This window comes from Triplophysa rosa, linkage group LG7, assembly GCF_024868665.1.
Source record: "Triplophysa rosa linkage group LG7, Trosa_1v2, whole genome shotgun sequence".
Classification (NCBI taxonomy): domain Eukaryota; kingdom Metazoa; phylum Chordata; class Actinopteri; order Cypriniformes; family Nemacheilidae; genus Triplophysa; species Triplophysa rosa.
Genome location: NC_079896.1, coordinates 19,016,797 through 19,024,916, shown reverse-complemented (window position 1 = coordinate 19,024,916; position 8,120 = coordinate 19,016,797).

The following is an 8,120-nucleotide window of genomic DNA, read 5'->3' as shown; positions in this document are numbered from 1 at the left end:
CGACAAAATAAAATAAAACAGTGTGAGGCAGGGAAGACTACAGAACGGCAATGGCGTGTGCCAAGAAACAAACAAATCTCCTTTATTTTGGAGAAGACGAAGAAAGTAACTTTAGTGTGGGAGTAAACGAGAGAAAATGTACACTATAACTCATGATATAAAAATCCGGATTATCACAACAAACCCGCACAGTTTTTCGTGATTCTGCTTTGCAGCATAATCTTAATCAAAATCAATGCAAAGATTGCAAAAATGAATTTATCAATTTGTGATGCATTATTTTTACGAGGATATGCACAGATGTTGCTGTCGCTCATGTGAGGTCAGTGAGTGTCTGTGTGAACTTTCTTACCTGCTGCTGTCTCAACTAAGTGCCAAGGACCGGGCGAGCAATAATATCCTAATATATGACCGCTAGTGGAGCATACTGTGTTGTATTCCTTGTAAAAAAACATCATCCTTGAGCAATGCTTCCCTCAGCGCGCCATCTTGTCTTTCAGGCTTATTGCTTGAATGGAAAAATATGTCAAAATGTCCGTCAGTTTTTTTAACACAATCGGTATGAAGTAAACAAACAGTTTTTGGGAGAAACTTTTTGGGACTGTATCACTGGATCCGCGCTTACCGCAAGTCAGCAGCTCAGTCACACCAGCAGTTATTAGGCCACTGGCTGTTTGTGTTTACTTAAAAATTTACTTCAAAACCTTTCATTTTTTTATTTATATTAGGTTAAGCATTATCAATTATAGTTATTAAGTATTTCTATTCAATAAATACTTTTAGTATTTAAGTAATTAAAGTTGTAAAAAAACATTACAAATATTTACACAATTTACAAACAAGGAAAATCCTTGAATGAAATCCTTAAGGAACTGACTGTTAATTTCATGCATTATTATCGCCCAGCTCATAAACGTGAAAGCACTAACGCATTACAAACATTACCATATGCTTCTTTTTGCTCAAGTCAAGTCTCGAAGATACTCTGTGATGATTCCACCATCAAAAAAAGAACAGGAAAAATACATGGATAAAAGAATCATAAAAGAAGTTTCCACAAGAGAATGAAGTACAGTAGACATAAGTAGCTAGACATAGATAACAATGGTCAGATGTATAAAGTTACATATGATTATTTTGTGTTTGATAATATATTGCATAAATGTGTTCATGCAAAGCATATTTTCCTTGAGAAGAATACATTAAATTTATGTGATTATTTTGTGTTGCTAATAAACTATATTGCATAAAAAATACCCCTTACAACCTAATCCAAATTCCCTACATTAGCCCCTAATGTTTTAGGCTTAGCCCCTGATGGTTTTATATCCTAGATAGGCCCCTGCTTTCTGCCAGTATTATTTCATAATAATATTAAAATCCTCGTATTTCTCCTATTTGGTACTGTGAACCCAATAAATTGTAACCATGAAGGCTACAATTTCTATTGTAAAATAACGTAACGGCCTGGTTAAATTGTTTTTGGACAAGCAGGGTTTTGCATGAATGCATCAAAGCAACTTGTTGAATCGAGGTAAATGTAGCTCTTGCTTTTTCCAGCAGATGGCGGTAAAACATTGTCCTTTATTTTTACTTGCTCCGTGTTGTGTTTTGCAACACGAAACAATGACGAGCAACTATAAACATTATTAATAATACATAGTTGTAGTAATAGATAACTATTTACAAATGTTTTAGAAACTGCTACTGAAGTTTTTGAATATTTAGTTTTGTTTTTTCAGTGTTAGACCATTTGTTGGATTTGTTGTTTTGAATGAAAAATGAATAAAGTAAAAAAAATATTGCATTTTACAATTCACATTTTGATAAACATGTAAACTGCTAGTCCAGAATGTCGTAATAAAAACTGGACAGTATATACAACTAGAGACCGACCACAGGATGTATGTTTTGAGAAGGTTTTATTTTTCAGGAACTACGCAGATAAACGTGGCGTATGGTGATTGGTGGAAAGGGAGCAAAAAGCAGAGGAGGAGTCAGAAGATAGAGCGACGTCACATACTTTATAAATATGGGTGTATTTGAATATTTGGGTTGTTGGCTTGTGGTGGAGAGGGTGGTGATTTACTGGCAACCCAAAGCTTTGTTACTCCTTTTTACATCTGATAATAAAACTTCTGCTTAATTTTGGAGAAACGTCTCTTGCAAATTTTTGAACATGCAGGACTGCCTTTAAAGTCCACCAGGTGTTCCTGGACAGTGAAATGTTGCGCGGAATTGCGTTTCCTGATAATGTAAGCAGTCATTTTGCTAAGTGGTTTACCCCCCCACGGGGCGTGCTGACGTGTAATCACGTGGTAAAGTGACGACACGTTCATATCCTCTATTGTTGTTCAGCTCTCCGTTTTATATCTTGTCAGCCATTTTGTAACCTTGCCCTGATTGTGTTCACATGTGCCTTGTTACCCTAATTAAATAGTTTGTCCTGTGTATATAAGCCTTGTGTTTCAGTTGTCTTTTGTCAGTCCTTGTTGTTTCATGTTCTTGGTTTGGTCTTTTGTAGGTTTTCTCTGGTTTCTTGTTCCCATGATTTTTAGAATATAGCCCATTTCACAGATCTTTCGGACTTTGCTCTTATTTACTTTTTTCTGTTGTGGATTAAATCAACCTCTTAAAGACAAATTTATCTGTGATGCCATGAGTCCACTATGCATTTGGATCCGATTCCTCCCTGGTTCTTATGTTACACTAACACACAATGTTGAGACTCACAAAACGATTGTATAGCATTCCTGATGGTTTTTTTATTATTATGTTTTAAAGTATCATCTCTTGTTACAGGTTGACACCAGATGAGACAAGTAGGTTAACAGACATTTTTTTCACAATAATCCAAGGGGAACGGAACAATCACATGTAAACATCCAAAGGTAATACTCTCTCAGGAGAACATCCACAGGTAAGTAATCCACAGCTAGGATTTAACTTTATTTTTTACTGTGTGTTTTAGATAAAAACGTTAATTAACGAATAGGCAGTGTGCGACTGACCGCGCAGAGATGGATTTCTTTGCTCACTCAGTTAATGTATGAATGTGCCGCTTTTAGAAGCATGATTTTGTTACTATGTTGCATATAGATCCGCTTTTCCGCGATTATCAATGTAAATGAATACACTGATAACAAAGTAAATTGAAAACTTCTACAGACCAAGGCTCAACGGGCCGAGGCGGAGTCCGGGACTCAGAGGCTGGAGATGTATCCCAGGGAACTTCCAACCACGATGAAGCCAGAGCCTGGCAGATCTACACTGCTGATGGCGAGTAGAGGATGAGCTAAGGGGCTGACAGGATCCAGCAAAGGTGGTGCCAAAAACACAGGGCAAACGAGAAGAAATAAATGAGCGAGGGTGGGTGGGTTTGAGTTCACGAGTAGCCTTGCTAACAGGTTCTGTGACAAGGACATCAGGAACAACCTCATAAATATCCTCCATGGTCATAGCAACAGAAACAAAATCATAACTGGCCTCCGTGGCCATGACAACAAGAGCTAACTCAAAAACGGCCTCAGTGGCAACAGGAACGAAGTAATAAACAGCCTCTGTGGCTGTGACAACAGGAGCAAAGTCATAATCAGCCTCCATGGCCGTGGAAACGGGCACAAAATTATAATCTGCTTCCATGGCCTGATTATAAAAATGCTGATTACGAGAAATTTTGGAATGTCTCATAATTGTATATAAACGCAGACTTCATATATTCAGAAAACACAGGGAGTAAGGTTTAGACCACTTAAAGTATCAAAAAAGTAAATTGTGTTATTTAACATATGTTTTTTGACATTTTATTATTTTGGTCTTATGGGTGAATATTGTATATTCATTGACACACTGCGAGTAGTGAGTAAACAGCAGAACTGTTAAATTATTAATGATTTGACCTGTATTAGACTGTTGTTGATTTACATTTCCAGATCAGCAGTTCCTTGTCTCTGTAATGGAACAACTCGAAACTGCTGAACAGGTACAGTTTTTTACCAAATAATAAACTGTCATATTTCTTTAAGTAACACTGGCTGCATATGCAGTTTCATCTCAAACCATTACCCACTTTACAGCACCTGCTGCCAGGCCTCAACCACCAACCACCCAGTGCTCCATTACAACCCCCACCATTGTAAAACTGCTGCCACACCAACCCCCCAGTGATCAATTCCTACCACCACTAGCCCCCCTGTACCACCTACCCCAGCTGCTTTCAAGGCCTCATCGTCTATTGCTCTTTAACTTGCCCAAAGATTGGAGAACACTTTGAAATCATTCAACCACCAGAAAACTAACCTACATCTCCATACAGACCTTCATCCCCCACCAACAAGACAGACACACATGGGTCCAAACAAGGTGTGGTACTTTTAAAAATGTTAGATAGATAAGTGTCACCACTGAGGCTGAATCTGACTTTCACAGAAATGTCACACAGGATGACATTATTGTTACTTTAAGTAAGAAGAAACCATCATCAACTCTACCTAAAGAACAAAACCACCTTCTACAAAAAAAATCCAAAAAGAATTTGCAGAAAAGGGATACAATTTATCAACTGACAAAATCTGTAAAAAAAATTGGTAACTCATTAAGCACATACAAAAGAGTGAAGGACAAACGTGGGAGTCCTACAATGTATGAACTGTATAGGCATTCAATTGCATTTTTGCAAAAAGTAAAAGCATGTTCACAAAATAACTTCAAAAGGTAGCAATTAGTTGGCTAAGAATATTTTACATATGGGCGTTTCACATCATAGCCTTAGGGGATTTCAAGGCCCACTGTCATGCTTCCGAAGACTAAAAAATATGAAATCCTGGTAAAGAAACGACTTCAGAGCAAATGGACATTTAAATATGTATTTTTTTCCCCCATCACTAAATCAATGATCTCTCAAAGCAAATGGATGACCTATTTATGGGATTGGAAGTGCATCAGCTGCCAATGTGCAAATGTCTTCCCAAAATATGGCCACAAACACACCGCTTCCCTCTCAAGAACAGCTGCAAGAATGGATGACATTCCTGGAGCCTCTGGCATCCAAAATATGGTGCTTAATACCTCTGTCACGGATGGAGTGAAGAATCTGGATCCAAACGCAAGAACCAACTATTTATTAAATAATAAAGACATTAATCCAACCAACAGGCACGAGGAATACTATGAACATCCATAACAGGAGAAACTCACCTAACACCAGACAACTAACACAAGAAACACAGGCACCATACACACAAGATAGCAAGGCACAGGTGGATGCAATGATGGATAATAAACCAGCAAAGGCTTATGGGTAGTGTAGTGTGAAATGGCAGTCCGTGTGATGAGGAGAGTGCCCTCTTGTGGAGCATAAGGGCACTCTGGCTGGTGACCGTGACACCCTCAAGGAGAAGGCCAGTGACACCCGTTTCATACCGCACTTGTAAGCAGAGCGTAGACGGAGCGGTAGCTGCGCGTAGTGAGAGCGTTAGCAGCGCGTGCCCATTGTCCTTTCATACCGGCAGCGTATGCACCGCGCTGCCTGTGTAACACCCGTTTCACACCGCACGCGTATTTTTTTCGGCGCACATGTTAACAGATGAGAGCATTCATACCGCACGCGTAAGCAGCGCCTGCTCGCGGAGCAGAAGGTCAGTTTATGGTTCTGCGTAGGACCTACGTACGTAGACGACGCCGTCGTGAACATTTATACACTGCACGCGTGAGCAGAGCGAGAGCAGCACGTATTTTTTTCGGCGCACATGTTAACAGATGAGAGTATTCATACCGCACGCGTAAGCAGCGCGTGCTCGCGGAGCAGAAGCGGCGCGTAAGCAGCAGTGCAGCGATCATTTCGGCGCCGAGTCTATTTTTGCTGCGCTGCTAACGCTCAATTAAAACGACAGTGCATTCTTTACGGACAAAATCCACATGGATTGACAGGAAAAAGTAACACTTTTACATTTAAAGCATTTAATTGGTGTCTAATGTGTTTTTAACAGTCGCCATGTGTTTCAAAAACACTTTTGCCAGGAGTTTTTTTGGCCAAAACCACAACAACACATTTAAAGGATTTATAATACAAGTATATCTTAGATGTTATGCTTATATTGCATATGAAGGAGTGGAAACGATCGCATTACGCTGTCAGGTTACTGTCTGAAACCCACTGTCATCAAAACCTTGTGAAAAAACAGGTAAAACTACATAGACATCGTGTTATATGCTTATATTGTGTATGTGTGAGAGAAAAGCGATCGCATCACAAGTCAGTCACTCTCTCCTATGGTGAGTTAACCCTTAAGTGACTTTGTATCCTTCAAAGCACCATGGATTTTTATTTATAAATTGTACTACACAGATCTAAAAGAGCATGAAACAGGCGGATATAACAAATCATAGTTATGCAATCTACTTAAAAGCGCTTTGATGAAGTTCTGGAAGATATTTTGCTCATTGATGTTTGTAAATAACCTAATGTGAAATTGCATTGTTGTACTGGTAACAGTTACACAGGGAGCGCGGTGCATACGCTGCCGGTATGAAAGGATTTTGGGCACGCGCTGCTAACGCTCTCCCTACGGGCTGCTACCGCTCCGCCTACGGTCTGCTTACAAGTGCGGTATGAAATGGGTGTAACTGTTACCAGTACAACAATGCAATTTCACATTAGGTTATTTACAAACATCAATGAGCAAAATATCTTCCAGAACTTCATCAAGGTCATCTGCATTGTTGGATCTGTTGTCACTCATCTTTCCTTCAGCGTCTGTGTCTGAAGCAACAAAGATGTTGTGCTGTAGTAGTAGTTACAGCAATGCTACACAGCATTGCAGTCACTGGAGGTGCAGCTTTACCAGACGAGGTGGAAGAAGAGGAGGAGGAAGCAGCTTTCCACAACCCACCTCAACAAAGAGATGCCCTACATGCTGCTGGTGTGCAAACGAGGCACCAAATCATTCACTCTGTTTTTGGTTAATATTTTTTTGCATCAAATTTATTTTTTCATCCACCACACAGCATCCCCTTTCTTTGTGTGTATACATTTCTTTCAACCCAATAACATTTTTTTTTTTGCAGTTGTGCACTTTTAAAGCTGTGGCTTTAAAGCTTCAGCACCGCCGCTCTGAGATCGATTGCTAATGTCTGAGGTGAAACACGCCCCCACTCATTAGCATACAGACAAAGAAATAAATAAATGTAGAAATAAATAAATGTGAAAATAAATAAATGTAGGAATAAATACATATATACATGAATAAATGTGGAAAAAATAAAAGTGGAAATAAATAAATGTATAAAAAAATAAAAAAATAAATAAACGTGGAAAATATATAATTACCCATAAATAAGGAAATAAAAGTATAAATACTCATTTATTTTTGCTTTTTCCATTTCTTCATCGATTTATTTTTGTATTTATTTATTTTTAATTAAGTCAGGTTTGGAATTCCATATTTATATACCCTAATTTAATGTCACGTTTTTATTGTAACAAACTACTTTTTAAAAAGCATCGTTATATAGGCCCTGTGGTAAAAAGGTTGCAGTATTAAAGACACTGTTCATCTGTTGCTGTTGTTCACTCTTTATTGAACTTAATGTCCATGTTCAATGTATACTTAGGAATGGATGAATCACTGCTTCTCAAATCTTGCAAAAAGTCTTAAGTTTCTGTTGTCTATTAGTTCTGTGCAGAACTTTTCAAAGTCGTTAGTTTGAAATTTACAAAGTGGGCAATGGTAATGGCTTCTGGATGTTTCTTTGCTATCCTTGCAAAAGCATGCCACCACAAATTTTTCTGTAAAACAAGTTTATGAATTTTTTTAATGCATTACAATATCTAATATAAAATACAAAAAATATATATTACATTTATTAAAAATACATACCTTGATTGTTTTCAGAGAAGTAAACTGCATCTCTGAGATGTCTTCTGTTAAGATGATGCTTATTTGCAAGTCCCTTTTGCTGACAAAAGACACATTCAGAACCAGCACAGGCCAATAATGATGTAACATCAGAAAACACCTGGTGCAAACCTGGTCCAATACACCCACCCCATTATCATCAACAACACTGAATAGTGATTCTACATTAGACGCAAACCTGCATAAACCCATATAACCTATCTT